General features: G+C 42.0%; 1 long non-coding RNA gene across 2 annotated transcripts in view; it reads left to right on the top strand.

Moving 5' to 3' along the window:
- Nucleotides 1–20063, top strand: part of LOC104589465 (uncharacterized) — a 74983-nt gene extending 54920 nt beyond the window's left edge. The window contains exon 4 of one of the 2 annotated variants that reach the window (XR_016084191.1): nt 19662–20063. This is a non-coding gene — a long non-coding RNA (uncharacterized LOC104589465). The other variant, XR_016084193.1, reaches the window with a different exon arrangement.
- The last annotated feature ends 1618 nt before the right edge of the window (nt 20064–21681 follow it).

Here is a 21681-nt window from a genome sequence, read left to right as displayed (position 1 = left end):
GGTGTAACTTTCCAGTTTTGCCCATCAATCTCCAAGGTCCAGGGCAATACTGGAAATCTGGTCCAGTTCAAAGATTCAATTAATCCTACACTGTATGCGCCTAGGGTCTCACCTTGGCAGCTGAGACAGGCCACCCCAACCGACTTGGTGGCACCACAGTGTCAGCCTTGTCAGGATAGGTCTCCCCAGACCGACCCACCGGCTGTGAACATTCTAAACTAACACGAGTCTCATTAAGTGTCCAGTTTAAGGGTATTACACAGAAACATACCAAGGGAACATGAATCAAATATGTATCTTTATTCATTTACAATAAACTCATAAAGTACATCATTCTGATTGAAGCTAAGGGCATACAAAACTGTCTAACAGCTCCCACTTGGACTTAGGTCCAATCAGGTACTAGCCGGAGTCCCATGCTTTCCACGTGTTTCTCAAACACTTTCTGTGATAGTGGCTTTGTCAATGGGTCTGCTACATTTTCCGCTGACGCTACCTTCTGAATCAGGACGTCCCCTCTACCAACAATCTCTCGCAGTACGTGGTACTTCCTCTCGATGTGCTTCGACTTCGAGTGGGCTCGTGGCCCCTTAGCCTGAGCAATGGCTCCATTGTTGTCACACAATAATGGGATGGGTGATGTGCTGGTCGGAACAACTCCCAACTCGTGAACGAACTTCTTCATCCACACAGCTTCTTTGGCAGCCTCACTTGCGGCAATGTATTCGGCCTCGGTTGTGGTGTCTGCAGTGGACCCCTGTTTGCTGCTTTTCCAGCAAACAGCACACGATCCCATCGTGAAAACATATCCAGATGTAGACTTTCTATCATCTGGGTCTGACTAGAAATCGGCATCTGTATACCCTTGGATCTGTAGTGAGCTACCATCGAACACCAGACAAAACTCTTCTGTCCTTCCAAGGTACTTAAGTATGTTTTTCACAGCAGTCCAATGCTCTTGCCTTGGGTTGGCCTGAAATCTGCTTACTACACTCACTGCTTGAGCAATGTCAGGACGAGTGCACAGCATGGCATACATGATGCTCCCTACGGCAGAGGCATAGGGAACGTCTTTCATGCCATCAATCTCCTCAGAAGTCTTGGGAGACATCTTCTTGGAGAGAGTGACTCCGTGCCTAAAAGGAACATTTCCTTTCTTGGAGTTTTCCATGCTGTATCTTTTGACTATTTTGTCAATATAAGCAGATTGGGATAATCCTATTATCCACTTCGATCTATCTCTATAGAGTCGAAGACCCAGTATATAGGAGGCTTTTCCAAGATCTTTCATGGAGAATTGCTGCGAAAGCCATACTTTCACTGTAGTTAACATTCCTACATCATTCCCAATGAGTAGAATGTCATCTACATACAGAACCAAGAAGGTAACCTTATCCTCCCTGTACTTCCTGTAGACATAGGGTTCATCCGGATTCTGCTCGAAGTCAAACGATTTGACAGCAGAGTTAAAATGGATGTTCCAACTTCTAGAAGCTTGCTTAAGCCCATAAATGGATCTGTTAAGTTTACATACCATGTTTTCCTGACCTGCAGCAATGAAGCCTTGCGGCTGCTGCATATAGATATCTTCAATAAGATCTCCATTCAGGAATGTAGTTTTGACATCCATCTGCCAAATCTCATAATCATGGTATGCTGCTACAACTAGCAGGATCCTAATGGATTTAAGCATGGCCACAGGCGAAAAGGTTTCCTCATAATCGATGCCCTCTTTCTGAGTGTACCCTTTCGCCACCAGACGAGCCTTGAAGGTCTCAACTTTACCATCGGGGCCCTTCTTCCTCTTGTAAATCCATTTGCAACCGATTGCCTTTACCCCGGAGGGCGGATCTTCTAGAGTTCAGACTCCATTGGTCTCCATTGAGTCCATCTCTGCCCTCATGGCCTCCACCCACTTCTGGGAATCTATGTCCAACATAGCTTCCGTGTAAGTCACGGTATCCTCCTCACTAGTCAAGGTTTCCACCAGGTAACTATCCTGGTCATAACCATAACGGACTGGTGGCCTGGATGCCCAAGTGGATCTTCTAAGTTGGTCACTACCTGGAACTTGTGGGACATCTCCCACTGCTCCTGAGCTCTCCTCATCAAGAACAACTTCCTGACGATGGGTGTCCAGGATATAGTTGGTTTCCAAGAATTGCGCATTTCGACTGCAGAACACTTTCTGCTCACTTGGGTCATAGAAAAGGTAACCTACAGAGCCTTTTGGGTAGCCTACAAATAGGCAACGACTGGTCTTGGATTCCAACTTGTCTGCACTCGTTCTTTTAACGTGTGCTGGACAACCCCAAATCTTCAAGTGTTTGACACTTGGTTTCTTTCCGGTCCAAAGTTCATATGGAGTATTCGGAACCGATTTGGTTGGAACCCGATTCAGCACGTAAATCGTAGTCTCTAATGCGTAACCCCAAAAGGATGTGGGTAACTCTGAGTGTATGAGAAGCGATCGCACCATATCTAATAAGGTCCTATTCCTCATCTCTAAAACACCGTTAAGTTGTGGTGTAGCAGGAGGAGCTAATTGTGATACTATCCCATTGTCCTTTAAGTAGTCCCTGAATTCGTCAGAGAGATATTCGCCACCTCGATCGAATCGAAGGGCTTTAATTTCTCTCCCTAACTGTTTCTCGACCTCTTGTCTAAACTCTTTGAACTTTTCAAAGGATTCAGACTTGTGTCTCATTAGGTACACGTAACCATATCGTGAAAATTCATCTGTGAAGGTGATGAAATACACGTGTTGATTTCGTGTCCTAACACTCAGGGGACCACATACATCAGTATGTATTAGGTCAAGTGTGCCTGTACATCTTTCAGGCTTACCGTTAAATGGCCGTTTCGTCATCTTGCCTTGTAGGCAAGGCTCACAAGTGGGAAGATCTTCTACAGCTAGAAAATCCAAAGGACCATCCTTTACCAACCTTGTGATTCGGTCAACACCGATGTGGCCAAGTCGGTAATGCCACAGACACGTGGGATTAACTGTATCACGGGCTCTCTTCTTGGGGATTTCAGCCGGCGTAGTTTCGGTTATATTAGTTTCTAGAGAAGGATGTAGAACATAGAGACCGTTCTCCAGTTCCCCGTATGCGATGAATTTGTTGTTTCTTTTAATAGTAATCGTATTACTAAAAAAGACAGAATAACCATCTGCACACAGTTTTGAGACAGAAATCAAATTTCTTCTTAAATTTTGTACATAAAGACAATCTTTCAGTACAATTATTCATTCTCTAAAATATAATTCCACGGTTCCTATGGCCGTGGCTGCAACAGTTGCAGTAGTCCCCAAGTAGAGTGTGGCTTCTCCTTCACTCAGCCTTCTGCTTACCTTGAACCCCTGTAGTGAGTTACACGCATGAGTTGAAGCCCCAGAGTCAATACACCAGGACGCAGAAGCTACCAACAAATTGGTTTCTATAACACAAGTTTCGAAATTACCTTTCTTGGATTCCAAGTAGGCAGGACAATTCCTTTTCCAGTGGCCGGTCTTTTTGCAAAAATGACAGGCATCTGATGCCTTGTCCTTCCTCTATTTCTTGGGTTTGGCAGCCTTTTTCTGGGGCTTTCTCTTCGCCTTCCTTTTCTTGCCCGATTTGTTAGTTTCAACAAGCATGGCAATGGGCTCATCCTTTTCAATCAATTCTTCGGCCCTCTGCAACATATTGCTGAGTTCCTGCAAGCTGACGTTCAGCTTGTTCATGTTATAGTTCATGATGAATGGATTAAAGGATGAGGCAGAGAGTTGAGAATAACATCGATCTGAGTTACCAGATCCAGCCCGGATCCAAAAGCCTCTAGTTCGTTGATATAGCCCATCATCCGGAGACAATGGTCGTGAACTTGTTGGCCCTTGGTCATCTGCGCGGTCATGAACTGTTTCAAGACCTTCTGCCGAGTAGAACGATTCTACTCTTCGTACATTGTCCTAAGACTGTCCAATACGTCCTTAGCAAGTTCGATCTGATCGAACTGCCTCTGAATTGGATTGTCTAAGGAGGCAATGATATAGCAGCGGGCAAGGGAGTTTTTCTCCTCCCATTCTTGGTATTCTCTTCTTCGGGCCTCAGAAGCCCTATCCCCCGGACGATCCGGGGTAGGATTCTTGGCTACCTTGTCCAATTTCTCAGAGGTTAAGACCAACATAAGGTTCCTGTACCAGTCAGCATAGTTTGGGCCTTTCAACTTGTTGTCATCAAGTAGGGTGACGGAGACTACGGGTTGTCTCTGGAAATGTGGGAAATCACATAGGGTGCCTGAGGCCAACTGTTTCAGCTGCATAACCCCACCACCTTTCTGTGAAGGATCATATCCACTCATCATATGAGTTTTCCCTTTGGCCTCTGTCAGACAAGGTTCAGAGCCGTTTTCAGGTAAACATTTCTGTCCAGTGAGTGCTTACCCATCATATTCGTGAACGCCAAGGTACCGTGAGAGAGTTCCCATTTTCTGGTGAAGCCCCTCCCACATCGGTCTATGACGCCCCTATCATCTTATGAAACACTTAGACAAGCCCAACAGCAAATGGATAACCCATTTTCTGGTGCGTTTCCTCATTACTGAAGGACCCATCCTCGTGCTAATGATGGAAGGCCTTTAGAGAGTTCATCATATGAATCTCCCTATCACATGCACTCATATCATCTGGAGGGAACAGATAATTACGCCCTAGTTCTATCTTTTGGTCAAACCAAAGTGGCTCCCACTGACTTTCATAAAGCCAGATTTTGGTGGGCTTGAATCGGCTAGGGTTCCGTTCGAGACCTCATGATGAGGTGTGGGGCCCACCACTGAGGGAGGTCATCCAATGACCAAAAGGGACACCATGGCAATGATGTGCATTTAGCCATGGTGTGCGAAAGAGCCTCTATCGATTGAGCATGGGCCAAGTACTCATGGCCCATGTACGTAGTACATCACACATCCATACATCACATGCAGGGATAAATTGATCCAATCAATTAATTATCTGTAAGCCCATTTGAAGCCCATTTTAAATCCATAATATTAACCATTAACATTATCTAGGTATATGGGCCGAATGGTTCAACCCATATAGCTTTTAAGGGTTAGGTGGGCTTTTAGCAGTTTTAACTGTTTAAAACTGGGCCTTTACAGGTTGGGCTGAATTAACCATTTAATTAAATATCAATCCTTAGGCCCATTAGTGGGAAAATTAGGGCTGACTTTCAGCCTTGATTAAACCCTAGATTCGGTCCAAACAGTTTGAACCAATCTTGGTTCGAATGGGTCTAAGGTTTGATGTTTAATTAAATCTTTAATTCAAGAAAATAATCTGAAATTAATTACTGATAAAAGAAAAACAACAATCAGTAAATCAGGGCTGTTCGCACAATCCATCCTGCAAAACAGAGGTTAGATCACAGAATGCAGTTTCACAAACTGCAAATCGCAGATGGCGATTCTCCCATCCGCGAAATCTTCTTCTCTGCGAAATCTCCCTTTCTGCGTCGCCATCTTCGATCCATAATTAAAATAAATAGAAATCCTATTTCTATTAATAATTACAACAGATCGAATACCTATACATTGAGTCTAGAAAATAAAAAAAATTATTTACAGACCAAATGTAATAAATAAATCAAGAAACTGCAAATCTTGTAGGTTCCCTACGTAAACCAAGATTTCGATCTCCTCTTGTACGAATAGCCCATAAATCAAGAAAATCATAAAGAACAATTCTAAATAATAATCAGATTTATATAAAATTAATTTCAGATTATTCGCCCATTAATTTTGGGAACAAAATTTCCCAAAACCCATATCTACGCAAATTGGGTAGAACACCTTCTGCCCAATTGCGCAGGTTCAGATCTGAAACAAATTGGTTCAAGATTTGAACCATGGCTCTGATACCACTGAAGGGATGAGAGATCCATCCTATGGATGCCCAAAGATTGCGGAATAAGGGGCGAATTTCAAAAATTTTTCTCTCCCTTCAACTGGGAATCGTATTCCCCATTTAGAAAATCATATTTTCAAGGATCAATCTTGAACCATAAACTGAACCAGATCTGAACCAAACTGAGTGGGAAGGATTATACCTGATACGGAGAAGTAATATCTCCCAACGACGGTGTTCACGCCCAAGGAAGGATCCAAAGACTGCTCCCACTGAAGATGGCGCAGTGCAGGTGAAGCAGAATCAGCAGTGTTCTTCTCCAAGAACTCTGTCCTTCGCAAGAATCAGCAAGATGGTACGTGAGCACAGCTTCCTTTCAATCCTTTCTCAAAGGATTGATATCAAGATCCAATCTTGACTTCTCCCACAAGTGGAGATCGAACTGTCAAACAGGGCGGCAAGAACAGGGAGGCGGCAAGAGAGTGTTTGCAGGGAGCAGAATTCTCTCTTCTTGATTTCAGCACTGAAGAAAACCTGATGATCTGTGTGTGTATCTCCTTTAGGCTGCTGCCCCCTTCTTCTTTTATAATCTTAAAGGGATCAGCTCCTAATCAGATTAGGAGTTGCTAATCCAAATCATATTTGGGTTAGAAGTCCCTTTAAGTGATAAGGGATAATCCTTATCTTATCTGGAGATCAGATCAGCCATCTCCTAATCTAATTAGGAGGTTTCCAGATCTAAATCTTATTTAGATCTTGGACTCTCTAAGTGGATAGGGTCTAAGCCCAATCCTATCAGCTGATCCACTTCAGATTTCGCCCCTTTTATTAACTAAATAAACAGCCCAGTTCGAAATGGGCTTTAGGCCCATTAAGCTTATGTGCTCACTTAACCCTCTTAACTGCTGCCTAGTTGGGCTTCCTTGTATGGCATGGGACTCAAGCATTGATCTACACATCAGCCACATGGGTTCGGCCCAGCCTTTGTTACAAGGCCTGGCCGAATACACTGTTAAAGACAGTGCACCCCTTGAAACCCATCAAATGGGCTCTACGGGCCCAACACTTACCCTAAGAGGTTCCTGGGCCAAGCCACCTTGTAACACCCAGGGACTGTGGGCAGATGCAAGATTTGCCCATCAGGTATTATCCTCAATGGTCTTACACTTAACCTCTCAGCCCATAATGATCATACACTGCCCGACAAGAGAGGACCTCTCCCTCGGCTGCAAAGAACAGTGTTGCACTCTCCACTCATATGGATCCCGGGAATTAAAACCATTTGCAAACATTTTAGAAACCATATATATACTTTTATATATAAAATATATTTTGCAAAACAAATCTCAACGGTTGAAATCGGCTGCCGGCAGTCTTGGTTTCCATCAGTGAGAGTGCATCCCCGATCATTACCTTTGTCCGACAAAGGGGCTGATCCTGTCACTATGATCACCCACTCAGATGAATTCTCAGATTGTCCCAATATACCCAGGTTTTGACCCCCACTAAGGATCTCTCTGATTGGTACATCAAAGATAGCCCAATCCGACACCTAGTGCAATATCATAATCGAGTCTAGGGGTCGGGTGTAACTTTCCAGTTTTGCCCATCAATCTCCAAGGTCCAGGGCAATACTGGAAATCTGGTCCAGTTCAAAGATTCAATTAATCCTACACTGTATGTGCCTAAGGTCTCACCCTGGCAGCTGAGACAGGCCACCCCAACCGACTTGGTGGCACCACAGTGTCAGCCTTGTCAGGATAGGTCTCCCCAGACCGACCCACCGGCTGTGAACATTCTAAACTAACACGAGTCTCATTAAGTGTCCAGTTTAAGGGTATTACACAGAAACATACCAAGGGAACATGAATCAAATATGTATCTTTATTCATTTACAATAAACTCATAAAGTACATCATTCTGATTGAAGCTAAGGGCATACAAAACTGTCTAACACTACATGCATGCTATGACTCTTTGGTGAAGAAGGAAGCTCCTTGCATCATGCTCTCTAGTGAAGAAGCTCTATATAGACTAATCCCTAAATCCAAGAGACCTTGGATCTAAAGGTCTACAAACCCCAGACCATTGAAGGTCTACGAGAGCCTACTGCTAATGAAGCTCTTGCATGCTGTGTCTCTCTAGTGAATAAGGAAGATCCTTGCATCATGCTCTTTGGTAAAGATGCTCTCTGCAAGCTAATCCCTAAATGGTTTACGAAGGTCTACGAAGCCCTAGACCTAAGGACCTCAGACCATTGAAGGTCTACGAGGGCCTACTGATGATGAAGCTGAAGGGAAGGGAGATCCATCATATGGATGGCCGAACCATGCAGGGTGCTGGGTAAAATTTCAAAAATTTCTTTTCTCCCTTATGGGAATCGTATTCTCAGTTTTAGAAAAACTGCATTTTGCAAGGATTGTTCTTGAAACAAACTAGACCAGATTTGAAACCACACGTGTTCACGCCCAAAGAGGGTACCAAAACCCGCCTTCATTGAAGATGGGATGGCGCAGCTTGAGATAAAGCAGGTTCGGCAGTGCAGTCCTTTAGCAAGAACTACAATCCTTCAGTAAGGATCTAGCAAAATCATAATCAAGATCCAACCTTGATCAGTCCAAGAAACTGGAGATCGAATGGGGTAGGGCGGCAAGAACAGAGGGAGAAAACTGAGAGCAGAAAGGTGAGAAATAAAGCAGTTCGCCCCCTCTATTTATAAGCCTTTAGGATCAGCTCTCCTAGTCCTAATCCTATTAGGAGGAGTTCTTTGATCCAAATCTTTATTTAAATCTGAATTCTTAAGTGGATAAGACTTATCTTATCCTCTTGCTAATCCAAATCCAAACCTAAACCCAAATTCGCCCAAGTCACATGATTGCTTAAGCTGTCATGTGACTTCTTAATTAATCTAGTTCGTTTTGGGCTTTAGGTCCATTAAGCTTGTATGCTCACCTCCCTTTTAACTCTATTGGCTAACTTGGCTCTCTTTGTATGGTGTAGGACCCTAACATTGATCTTCACAAAAGCCATATATGGGTTCAACCTAGCCTCTGTTACAAGGCCTGGCCGAATTCACTACTGAACATAGTGAACCCCTGAGCCAATCAGTATGGGCTCTTAACAGGCCCAACATTTACACTAAATGGTCCTTGAGTCCAGCCACCTTATAAAGGCCCAAGGACTATGGTCTTAAGTGAGACTAGCCCATCAGGTATAAAACCCCTAAATGGTCGTAAACTTAACCTCTCAGCCCATAATGATCAAACACTGCCCGACAAGAGAGGGACCTCTCACTCGGCTGCAAGGTATAGTGTTGGTTTCCATTTGAGAGCGCAACCCCGGATATATATTTTCATATAAATATATATTATGCAAAACAAATCTCAAACACGGTTGACATCGACTGCCCGCAGTTTTGGTTTCCATTAGAGAGCGCAGCCCCTGATCATTCACTTTGTCCGACAAAGGGGCTGATCCTGTCATTATGATCACTCACTCGAGTGAATTCTTAGATTGCCCCAACATACCCAGGTTTTGACCCCCGCTAAGGATCTCACCGATTGGCGTATCAAAGACACCCCAATCCAACACCTAGTGCAGTACCATAATCGAGTCTAGGGGTTAGGTGTAACTTCCTAGTATTGCTCACCAGTCTCCAAGGTCCAAGGCATAACTAGAAAATGGTTCGGGTTCAATGTTTCAAGTAAACACACACTACATGTGCTTTGGGTCTCACCCTGGCAGTTGAGACAAGCTACCCCAACTGACTTTGCAACACATTAGTGTCAGCCTTGGCAAGATAAACCTCCCTAGGTCTATCCAATGAGTGAGAACATTCTAAACTAACATGAGTCTCATAAGTGTCCAGTCTAAGGGTAATTACACAGAAACATACCAAATATAACATAAATCAATTATGTACTTTTATTCATTTACAATAAATGTCAAATGTACACCAATATGATTGGAGCTAAGCATACACTGTTTAACAGAAGATTTGCATGTTGTGGCTGAGAGGTGAAGAAGGAAGCTCCATGTATCATTCTCTCTAGTGAAGAAGCTCTATGTAAGCTAATCCCTAAATCCAAGAGACCTCGGACCCGAAGGTCTACGAAGCTCTAAACCCCATGAAAGAATGGTAGGATCCATCTAATGGATGCCAACAAGGTTGCGGAATGGGTGGGCGAATTTCAAAAATTTTCCTACCTTCTCCCAACTGGGAATCGCATTCCCTAAATTTAGAATACAATATTCAAGGATCCTACTTGAACCATAATCGAACCAGATCTGAACCAAAAGGAAAAGGGGGGGATTATACCTGATCCGGAGAAACAGTATCTCCCAAAGTTGGTGTTCACGCCCAAAGAAGACACCAAGATCTGCTCCTGCTGAAAATGACACAGCTGTGGGTGGAACGGAACCAACAAGGTGCGTCCTACACACTGGATCCTTCGCAAGAATCCTCTGGAAACTCTGAACACCGAATCTTTTTCAGTCTTCCCTGCAAGACTGATGTCAAGAACTGATTTCTTGACTTCCTATTGCTGCAAAGATCAAATCTTGCAAGAGGGAATGGCGGCGGCTGGAGGAGAACTCCTAGGACGAAGATGGCTGAACTACTTCTCTTCTCTCTGGAGTTTTATGAGATCTAATCTCAATTCACAGGAAGCTTTCTTTTTTTTGCTCTAAACCTCTGGTTCGAAATCTGATATATTTCTCTATTTTGTTTCTCCTCCTTTCTTCTTGATTAAGAAACCTCCTAATTAGGAGTTTTACCAATCCAAATCAGTATTTGGATAGGGGATTATCTTAATCCTATCTGTAGATTAAGTTAGCTTACTCCTGATCTTATCAGGTGGTTACCAAATTCAAATCTGATTTGAATTTGGTCTCCCAGAGTGGATAAGGTTAAAGGCCCAATCCTTTTACTAACATTAATCTCAGATTCGCCCCATAGGTGATCATATCAGCCCAGCTCGAAATGGGCTTTTAGCCCATTAAGTGTTCAGTGTTTAACTAGTTCCAATCTGCTGCCCAGTTGGGCTTCTTTGTATGGCGTGGGACCCAAGCATTGATCTACACACCAACCACATGGGTTTGGCCCAACCTTTATTACAAGGCCCAGCCGAATTCACTGAAAAGCTCAGTGAACCCCCTGAGCCCATCACATGGACCCTATGGGCCCAACACTTACATTAAGTGGTCCCTGGGCCAAGCCATCTTATAAAAACCCAGGGACTGTGGGCAGGTGCAAGATTAGCCCATCAGGTATTATCCTAAATGGCCTTACACTTAACCTCTCAGCCCTTAATGATCAAGCACTGCCCGACAAGAGAGGACCTCTCCCTTGGCTGCAAGGAACAGTGCTGCACTCTCTACTCACATGGATCCCGGGAATTAAAACCATTTGCAAACATTTTGAAACCGTACATATACATATATATATTAATTTTGCAAAACAAAATTCCAACGATTGAAATCAACTGCCGGCAGTTTGGTTTCCATCAGAGAGAGTGCCTTTTCCGATCATTACCCTTGTCCGACAAAGGGGCTGATCCTGTCACTATGATCACTCACTCAGATGAATTCTCAGATTGCCCCAACATGCCCAGGTTTTGACCCCTGCTAAGGATCTCACTGATTGACATATCAAAGACAGCCCGATCCGACACCTAGTGAAGTGTCATAATCGAGTCTAGGGGTTAGGTGTAACTTTCCAGTTTTGCCCATCTGTCTCCAAGGTCCAGGGCAATACTGGAAATTTGGTCCAGTTCAAGGATTCAAGTAATTCCATACTGCATGTGCCTTAGGTCTTACCCTAGTGGCCGAGACAGGCCATCCCAACACTTGGTGGCACACTAGTATCAGCCTTGGAAATCTCCCCAGACTTATCCAATGGTTGTGAACATTTAAAACTAACACGAGTCTCTCTAAGTGTCCAGTTTTAGGGTCTTACACAGAATTATACTGAACAACATGAATCAAACATGCACTTTATTTATTTACACTTAATGTCAAAAGTACATCAAATCGGATTGAAGCTAAGGGCATACAAAACTGTCTAACACCCCAGACCATTGAAGGTCTATGAGGGCTTGCTATTGATGAAGCTATACAAGTTGTGACTCTCTATGAAGAAGGAAGATTCATGCATCATGCTCTCTGGTGAAGAAGCTTTGTGAAAGCTAATCCCGAAGTCCAAGAGACATCGGACCCGAAGGTCTGTGAGGACCTATTGCGGATGACGCTCCACATGTTGTCACTCTTTGGTGAAGAAATTCTATACAGACTAATCCTTAAATTTAAGATACCTCAGACTTGAAGGTCTACGAAGCTTTGGACCAAGGGACCCCGAACCCGTGAAGGTCTATGAGGACCTGCGAATTAATGGTGTTTCCATCAAATAGAGTGCTCTATGGGTACCTATGCAACAAAAATGCTAAATTAATTACAATCGCGACAAAGATCTAAGAGAAATGGTAATCACAATGATACACAAAGTATCAAGGTCCATACATTAAATCTAGACAAGGAAAATAGAGTGTCTCAGTCATCCTTTATTATTGAAAAAAAAAGAAAATTGTGGAGAGACAACTGCTATGTGAAAGAGGTGGTGTGATTAGCTCCTGCATTCTGTTGTCCATTCGAAGAACTAGAACCGACTGAGTCCTTAAGCTGTCCAAACTTCTCCAATTCGGTTCTAACTGTTGCTATTGCAATGGTCTTCCAATTAGCTTAGGTAAGGGGTCCCGAAGAGGTTGCTACATTTGCATTTCCCTTCTTGTTCTTGACTTGAGCTGGTATGGGTGGTGTGGGTAGAGCTTCCAACAAGTGTGTCTAGTATGCTTAGTCTTCTTGCAATAATCACACACCAAGTCCTTCTTGTCCTCCCTCTTAGTCTCACTGCTCTCCTTGTTTCCATTTGGCTTGAGTCTGGTTGTACTAATCAATTCCAGGTTGTCTCAACATGACATTCCTCTTGCTCTCTCCCCCTATTTCCATTTGGCTTGAGAAAGTGTCACACACTCTCTAGAAAGGATATGTTGCCTAGCAATGTCGAATTTAGGGTTTAACCCGGCCAAGAACTCAAAAACCCTATTCTTCTCTACCAACTTCTGATAGTTTGCTGCATCATTCACACTTCCCCAAACCATAGTTTCTAAGTGATCTATCTCTGGCCAAAGGGTTTTCAGCATGGAGAAATTCATGGCAAGAGGTTGTTTATCTCCCTGTTTTATACTAATAACCTGATTCCTTAACTAATAATAGGCTATGCTACATTTTGCTTTTGGGAATAGGTTTTAGTCACTCCATCCCTAGTCTAGCCCATAGAAATTTTTTGCCAATGTGGGGAAACATAGAATTACATCATCACCATGTAATTCTCTTGTATCCATTAGAAGGAATCTGTATCAAGTTTATTTTCCTCCCCAGTTATGTGCCCTAGTTTTCTACGAGCACCAATGGCCATCTTGGCTGATTGTGCCAATTCTAAATAATTTGTAGTATTCAATTTAATTGTGGTAATAATTCCAGACCCAAACATATAACTTGTACCTCTAACACCTGCAACTGCAAATTAGCCTTTTATGTCACCCATTTCATGCCCAACTTAGTTGTAAGCACTCACCACAACCCCTTAAATTGCAAATTTACCACTAGAAAACTCCACTTAACCAATCAAACATTGCCGGAAGATTCCAGAAGACCTAAAACCTTGCCTATTATATAATTTACCTCGATTGAGTCAAGATTCTATTTCAGCTCATCTCATTGGCGAAGATCAATGATCCTTGAAACCCCCTTATTCAAGCTTCTTTAAACCAACCGGACCCTACTAACCAGTTTGAGACCCTCAACAACCTCACCCTACCAAATCTCTCCTAAAAATACCCTTTGTAGCCTTTAAACTGGACAAGATTCTATTTTTCATGTTGTCATTGGCCTACACAACTCTACTATGGTCTAGCATTAACACAATAACCTCTCTAGAGGTAATCTTGGCCATCGAAATGTGCCAACCCTTACATGAGAAATTTTCCTTAAGGTGGCTTTGACTAGAATGACATTTACCCTTACTTGTAGGATTTGGAAAGATTATTGCCCCTCTTAGGTGCAGAGCTATTGAATAACCCCCCTACTGGAGTAGAAATCTGTTCAAACAGAAATGTCACAAAGAAAAAAAAAAAAGAAATAAAAAGAAAGGAGAAAAGAAAGTTATAAACCCATTTGCTCTTATGCTCTTATGGATTTGTAAGTTATGCTTGAGCGTAAATTTTGAGAATTGCAATAATGATGTGATGAGATGCTTTGAAAATCAATATTAAGTTTGAATGTTGAATAACAAATGATGATTGTTGGTCTTGATGATGGTCATACTCTTGTATTTTCAATAATTTTGAATGGTGATGAATGTGATGGTGGAGGTTTGTTCCATGAAGGTTGGGAGACCATTTTGGAGTTTGGGGATGGATGGAATGAACGAGTGGATGCGTATATTGGAGTGTTTTTTTTCTTTGTAGGTGCCAACCTTTAAAACACAACCCATAACCCTTCTAACTGCTGCAATGGAAATCATAGCATTGAACCAACCTTGAAACCATCAAGCATGAACCTTCTTGCAGCTGCAAATTATAGCAGTTAATCAGCCTTGAACCCGCTCTAATGAGCCCTTCTCACTGTTGTAACTTACAGCCAAAACCAGTCCCCCTTTAACCCCCTCTTAACTGCGGTAACTTACAGCAGAAGCCAACCCAAAACCCACTGTTGTAAGCTCTCCTAGATTCTGTAATTTACAGCAGAAAACCCAGTTTCCAAACCACCTCCCTTAATCCTCTTTTACTGCTGTAATTTACAGCAGCAATCCAGCCATAAACCCACTACTAAAAGCCCTCCCAATTGCTGCAACTTACATAATAGTAAACATAACCCTTAAGGTAAAACTGCAACCATGAATCAAATACCTCCACTGGACCAAGCCCCTTTGCAATTAGCTTTGGCAGCCCCAATAGGCCAATATCCAAATCAGACCCATCTAGCTTCAGCCTAAACCTTAGAAACCGTGCTAGCTCAATCATCGCAATCCTGTCTTAGAAGCCAACGTGACTCCACCTTAGATGCACTCTCAAAAACCCACTTGATTTGAATCCTAGATGCCACTCAAAATTTGACCTCAAGGTAATGTACCATCACATAGCTTTGCTAGCACAAAACCCACCTCAAAGTAACCATCACATCTAAACTAACTGTCAAATTGGATTTGTTAGAACTAATCTGATAGGACCCTGGACCAGCACAACAGTCCGCAGCCAACAACTAAAGCCCAGACCCAGCAATCTCCAAATCTGATCACCGAAGGCAGCAGCTCAGGAAGAGTATCCCGTGTAATTCAGCCCATCAAGTTCCAATGTGCATGAAGGTGGCTTGACAGGAACATATTTTGATTCAATATAAATAGCTTGAGAAAACCCTATGACTGCATGAAAATATCGGAGTTACTTTTTCTCTCCTCTTCTTCTTCTCCTCTCTACTGTTCCATTTCATGAGGAAGAGCTCCCTCGAAGAAGCTCAATAGTAGTATTGTCCTTATCATAATCCAATTTATCCAAGACTAACCAAACCTGACCTAACTTATCAAGACATAGCTAAATCAAACCTGACATAGCTGAACCAATATAAATAGCTTGAGAAAACCCTATGAGTGCATGAAAATATCGGAGTTACTTTTTCTCTCTTCTTCTTCTTCTTCTTCTTCTCCTCTCTACTGTTCTATTTCATGAGGAAGAGCTCCCTCGAAGAAGCTCAATAGTAGTATTGTCCTTATCATAATCCAATTTATCCAAGACTAACCAAACCTGACCTAGCTTATCAAGACATAGCTAAATCAAACCTGACATAGCTGAACCAAAATAGAACCAATCCGAGACTAGTCACACCCGACCCTTCCTATCTAAACTTAACAAGAACCAAGTTAGGACCAAAACTTGCCTGAACCTAGTCGCACCCAGCAAAGATCTTACCTAACCTATGCAAAATTAAAAGCTTGACTAAACCTAGTCCTACTCAACCAAACCTAAACCAATCCATTGAATCACAAATGAACCTAGACTCACCCAGCCAGCCCTAGAACCAACTGAACTAACTCTATCTAACCAAACCTAGATAAGACCATTCTAACCTATCCTAGGCTGACCCTAGCCTAAACCATACCGAGGTAGAACTAATCCACCTTATCCTAGGCTAGCCCAAGACTAACCATCACAATTTAATTCATTTACATATAGCTGAATCTCTAACCCTTCAAAACACAGTGAAACCCACTAAGCATGGCTAAACTAAACCTACCCCATCAATGCATAGCTGAACCACACCTACCCTAGAAGTCAACAAAAAACTTGAGCTCAAGGTAGTGTACCATCGCATAGCCTTACTAGCCTAGAACCCAACCAAGCTAACAGGTTTCCACCGAAGCCTCTACAACTAAGAGATTTTACAACAGTCCATCCTGTCCAAACTTTGTACAAACCAAAACATAGCCAAAACAACTAATTTTCAACCTAGAAGAAAATAATCATCTCAATTCATTTAATAGAAACCCCGGCATTCCACACAAACTACTCTCACTTGGACAAGAGAAAAAAACAGGAAAAAAATAGAAAAATAAGGAATTTGAACATATGTGGCCAACCCATTTGTCTACACCTGAAACGCATCAACTAAAACCAGTTCACCTCCTAGCTTGCGTAGAAGCAACAACCAAACACCAAAAAAACCATCTAAATTAACTAATCTCATCCAATCAAATACGTCCACCTCTGTTAAAACGAGACACTCAGTTCACTTACATTCACCCCATCACTTTCAATAAAACAATAAAGAAAAAGAAACTCAACTCACCCAGATCTTATTTAAATCAGATCTCAATCCCAATTCGGCCCAACCTAGTCAAAACAACACAATTGAACCTAACCTAGAAGCTAGTTAGAGCTTTAACTTAGAATGTTAACCTAACCTATCTAAACTTAACAAGAACCAAGTTAGGACCAAAAGTTGCCTGAAACTAACCAAAACCTTACCTAACCTATCCAAAGTTAAGAAATTGATAAGCCTAGTTCTACTAAAGCAAACCTAACTACAACCACGCCTAACCCAACCTATTGAAGCATAAACGAACCTACACCCACCCAACCAGCCCTAGAACCAAACTCACCCAATACAGCTGAACTAACTCTTCCTAGCCAAACCTAGATAAGACCATTCTAACCTATCTTAGGCTCACCCAATCCTAACAAAAAAACATAACAAGCTAAACTCAAAAGGCTCACCCAACCATACCAAGATCAAACTAATCCACCTTATCCTAGGCTAACCCAAGGCTAATCCATCCCAATTTAATTCATTGACACAACTAAATCTAACCCGCTAATTCAGCCTAGCCTAGTTAAAATAACCCAATTGAACGTAACCTAGCCTACCCAAGGATGCTAGAGACCACTACAACTAAGCCAAAACCAACACAATCTTTTTCAACCTAACATTTCCTCCTTCTTGGGTAGCAAATAGGGAGCCCATAGTGGATCCATATGTTAGACAGTGTATGCCCTTAGTACTAATCAAAATGATGTACATTAACATTTATTGTAAATGAATAAAGTATATATTTGATTCATTATGGTGTGTTTCTGTGTAAATACCCTTAAATTGGACATATATGAGACTCGTGTTAGTTTAGAATCTTTGCAGTCGTTGGATAGATATGGGGAGATTTATCCTACCAAGGCTGACACTGATGTGTCGCCAAGTTGGTTGGGGTGGCTTGTCTCAGCTGCTAGGGTGAGACCTAAGGTACATGTAGTGTGGGTTTTCTTGAAATCCAGAACCAGACCAAAATTCCAGTATTGCACTGGACCTTGGAGATAGATGGGCAAAACTGGAATGTTACACCTGACCCCTAGACTCGATTATGATACTACATTAGGTATCAGATTGGACTGTCTTTGATATGCCAATCAGTGAGATGCTTAGAGGGGGTCAAAACCTGGGTATGTTGGGACAATCCAAGAATTCATCTAAGTGGGTGATCATAGTGACAGGATCAGCCCCTTTGTCGGACAAAGTGAATGATCAGATATGCACTCTCTCTGATGGAAACCTAAACTGCCGGCATTCGATTTCAAAATGTTTGCAAAATGTTTTAATTCCCGTGATCCATGTGAGTAGAGAGTGCAACACTGTACCTTGCAGCCGAGGGAGAGGTCCTCTCTTGTCCAAGCAGTGTTTGATCATTATGGGCTAAGAGGTTAAAGTGTAAGATCATTGAGGGTAATATCTGATGGGCTAATCTTGCATCTGCCCATAGTTCTTGGGTTTTTATAAGGTGGCTTAACCTATGGACCATTTAGTGTAACTGTTGGGCCCATTAAGAGCCCATGGTGATGAACTCAGGGTTCATTGTTTTCTACAGTGAATTCGGCCAGGCCTTGTAACAGAGGCTGGGTTGAACCCATATGGATGATGTGTAGGTCAATGTTTGGATCCCACGCCGTACAAGGATATCCAACTGAGCAACAGTTTGGAGGGTAAGTGAATAGATAGATTTAATGGGTCTGAAGCCCAATTCGAACTGGTTTAATGAGATTAATTAAAAGATGGCGATTTTGGGATTTAGATCAGCAGATAGGATGAGGGATTATCCCTATCCACTCAAAGAGTCCAGATCCAAATAAAGATTTGGATCAAGAAACTTTTAATTAGATTAGGAGGGCTGATCCTTATCTCTTTAAAGAGAGTCCAGATCCAAATACAAGATTTGGATTAGGAAACTCCTAATGGGATTAGGAGATGTTCTCTTTAAAGACTATAAATAGAGGAGTAGAGAGAACCTCCAAGATACAATTCTCAGTTCAGAGATTACAAAGAGAGAAGAACCTGCATCCGCTCTTGTCGCCATACCAATTCGATCTCCACCTGTGGGAGCGATCAAGAAGTGTTCTTGATATTACCTTTTGGCAGAAAAGGTAATCAAAAGTTGTCCTCACTAGCCCTCCATCAGATTCTTGTTGAAGAATCAGGTTCTTGCTGAAGAGCCATCCTACTGATTCTGCTTCATCTTGCACCGTGTCATCTTCGGTGGAAGCAGCCTTTGGATCTTTCTTTGGGCGTGAACACTTTCATTGGAGGTTATTACTACATCGTATCAGGTATATCCCTTCACTCCCTTTTGGTTTCAGATCTGGTCTGGTTTAGATTCAGAATTGATCGTTGAAAATGCAGTTTTCTAAAATAGGGAATGTGATTCCCACATATGAGAGAGAAATTTTTGAAATTTCGCCCAACCTACCTGCAGGGTTTGGCCATCCATATGATGGACCTCTCATCCTTTCAGTGGTATCAGAGCCAATTTCAAATCTTGAACTAAAAGTAACCAGATCTGGAACTACGCAAATGGGCAGAAGGCGTTCTACCCGATTTGCGTAGATTAGCATTTTCTGGGAAATTTGTTCCCTGATTTTGTGCGATTGATATGAAATTAAATATTTATAAATCTGAATTATATTTAGAATTGTTCTGCATATTTTTCTTGATTTTGGGTTGTTCATACGGTGGATATTGAAATCTTGAATGGCGCAATAAATCTGCGTTTTTGTTGTTCTTTTACATTCTTGAACTGTAAATAGATTTTTTTTTTTATAGACAGAATGTATAGGAATTCAATTTTGATGTAATATTAATAGAAATTAGGTTTTCTATTTTATTTCATTCGAAATTGAAGCAGAAAGTGCAAGGAGGAGAATTTCGCAGATGTTCGGCCATCTACGATTTGCAGTTTTGGAAACTGCATGCTACGATCTAACTTTCGTTTTGTAGAGTAGCAGTCCTACAAACAACCCTCTTACTGATTCTTGAATGTCTTATTTCAGTAATTTAATTTCAGATTATGTTCTTGAATTAAAAATCAAACCCTACACCCATTCGAACCAAATTGTACCAAATTGGTTGGACCGAATCTGTGGTTCGATGGGGGCTGTTCACAGCCCTAATTTTTCACTAATGGGTCCAGGAGTTGATGGTTAATTGCAGGATGCAATTCAGCCCACATCTGTAAAACCTAGTTTTAATATGTTAAAACTGCTTTAGCCCATTTCAACATAAAAGCTCTATGGGTCGAAATGCTCTTTGCAATTCAGTCCATATACCTAGATAATGTTAATTAGTAATATTATGGATTTTTATGGGCTTTTAATCATGGGTTTTACAGTTATTGATTGGATCAATTATGTTTTTCCTACATGTGAGGTATGGATGTGTGATGTGCAACGTTCATGGACCATAAGCACTTGGCCCATGCTGATACGATAGTGGCTCTTGCACACATCATGGCTGAATGCACATCATTGCCATGGTGCCCTTAAGATCATTAGATGATCTCCCTTCATGGTGGGCCCCACACCAACTTCCTCCCTTAGAGGAACCGTGCGGATCCTTAGCCGTTTAGGGCCTATCTAAATCTGGCTTTATGAAAGCCAGTGGGAGCCACTTTGGTTTGACCTAAGTTAAACTAGGGCGTAATATTTCGTTCCCTCCACTGAATTATGAGTGCATGTGATAGGGAGATTCATATGATGAACTCTCTAAAGGCCTTTCATCATTAACATGAAGATGAGCCTTCAGTAATGAGGAAACGCACTATAAAATTGGGCTATCCATTTGTTGTTGGATTTGTTGGATTGTTTCATAAGATAGGGGCGTCATAGACCGATGTGGGAGGGGCCTATCCTAAAATGGAAAACTCTCTCATGGTACCTTGGCGTTCACAAATTTGATGGGTGAGCACTCACTGGACAGAAATGTTTTACCTAAAATGGCAATGAACCTTGTCTGACAGATGCCAAAGGGAAATCTCATAAGATGAGTGGATATGATCATTCATAGAAAGGTGGTGGGGTTATGTAGTTGAAACAGTTGGCTCCATGCACCCTATGTGATTTCCCACATTTCCAGAGACATAATTCGCAGTCTTCGTCACTGAGATAGGAGTGAAATCTCAAAGATGAATAAATGGAAATTGAACATAGATTAAAAGCCATATCTATGTAGATAACATGAATTAAATAAGGTTGTGGACTAATATTTGTTTTGCCCTTTATCAGAAATGGCAAACGACAATTCACTAAATTGTTGGACGACAACAAACTTAAGGGCCCAAATTACATTGACGTCCGAGAAATTGGACAAGGTAGCTAAAAACCCTGCTCTAGAACGTCTGGGTGATAGGGCTTTTGAGGCTCGTAGGAGGGACTATTAAGAATGGGATGAAAAAAATTCCCTTGCCCGCTGCTACATCATAGCCTCCTTAGATAATCCGATACAACGACAGTTCGATCAGATCGAATTGTCCAATGATATCTTGGATAATTTGAGGATGATGTTGAAGGGATGGGATATCCATCACATGGACATCCAAGTCTTGCGGAAAGGACTGAGCGAATTTCAAAAAAATTTCTCCCATCATTGCAGGGAATCGAATTCTCTATTTTAGAAAACATATTTTCAAAGATCAATCTTGAACCAAGAACCAAATCAGATCTGAACCAAAAGGAGTAGGAGGGAGGATATACCTGATACGGAGAAACAGTATCTCCCAATGGAGGTGTTCACGCCCAAGGAAGGATCCAAAATCTCCTCCCACTGAAGATGGCGCAGTGAAGGATGGAGCAGAATCAACAATGTTCTTCCAAAAGAACTTGACCCTTCGCAAGAATCAAGTGGATGGCTTGGGTATAGCTCCAACCAAT

This window comes from Nelumbo nucifera, chromosome 3 (assembly GCF_055504915.1).
Source record: "Nelumbo nucifera cultivar China Antique chromosome 3, China Antique-T2T, whole genome shotgun sequence".
NCBI classification, from domain to species: Eukaryota; Viridiplantae; Streptophyta; class Magnoliopsida; order Proteales; family Nelumbonaceae; genus Nelumbo; species Nelumbo nucifera.
The sequence above is the reverse complement of the archived record's forward strand: the minus strand, read 5'-3'. Positions and strand labels throughout refer to the sequence as shown.